Genomic DNA, 1230 nt, shown 5'->3' with positions numbered 1-1230 from the left:
CTGTGAGCCATGCCTTCTCACAAATGTGGTGAGTTTGAGGTGATGGTTCCTATCCAACACTGTAGGCCAGGGTTGGAGTTTCTCCTAGGGAGTTTAGTAGAGAGGGGGAAGGGCGTAATTATGAAATATGTCATGCAAACTCACCTGGGGCAGAAAGAAGTGAAGATATGATGGAGGTGATGGAAAGTAACAAATTCTGTGGACCCAGCGGATTGGAGCTCTTAATTGGGCAAAGAACTGTTGATATGGGCATGGTAGAGAATGTGAGCTGGTAAAATGGGAGGTGGATATCCAAGAGCAGGGTGTGCAGAAGAGAAATTTTAGACTGGGGTGGTATCCATTGATAAGGTCTAAGGTATAACTTAAGAATGGCAGTGACAAACCAAACAATGGGTGAGTAATTTGCATGGATCATGACGTTACCAAGAAAGAACCTAAGAGAAGTGGTAAGAGAAAGATGTCACTAAATTCTAAAATCTTCAGTGAATAAGTATAATCAACAGAGAGGTAGGTGTAATGGCACATTCTTCAATGAAGCTAAGTTTTTGTTTTTGTCTTTTGGGAGTAGAAAGAAGAAATGATGTGAAAGCAGCAAAGGGGGCCAAGGTGGATGATATCCCATGAGATAAAACATATCTCATAAGTTACCGAACTCTAGCGACCCAACTTGGAAACTTAAGACTGGCAAGTTTCATCTTTAGCTGTCAGTCACACTTTATATCTTTCTACCCTGTGTAGTTTAAAGCTTGACATTGTATACACATCTGCATGTCTGTTTCTCTAGATTCTAAATTTTCCTGTGGGCAAGACTCATCAGCTGGCATATGAACTTGTTTGATGGGCCTGTGCTTAGGGAGCTTTCAGGACTTTTGTTTTACATAAATCGGAGCTCCGATTCTCTTTGGAGACTTATGCCCTCAGAACTTCAGCTGGCCTCATTAAATACCTCTGGGCTTGATAGTTTGGGCTTGATAGTATGGGAACCTACCTTTCCATCAACATTTTCTTTTTCGGAAACAGCTTCTCTTGTGTAAGCTCTGCCATTGCCGGGTATCTGGTATCCCGCAGGGGAAGGTCAGGCTCCCTGCTCTGCACTGCCACATCCTCCAGGTGTGCAGGCTCACCTGTCTTCTGAAAGACAGGGTAGGTACATGGTGATATGCGGCAGGCCTCACCTGGAGGGAACGTGAGTTTGAGTCCTGTCTCTGTCAGAACCTAGCTGTTGAGATG

Source organism: Furipterus horrens, unplaced genomic scaffold (assembly GCF_987537825.1).
Source record: "Furipterus horrens unplaced genomic scaffold, mFurHor1.1.pri manual_scaffold_4, whole genome shotgun sequence".
NCBI lineage: Eukaryota > Metazoa > Chordata > Mammalia > Chiroptera > Furipteridae > Furipterus > Furipterus horrens.
This window is presented reverse-complemented; position numbering follows the sequence as displayed.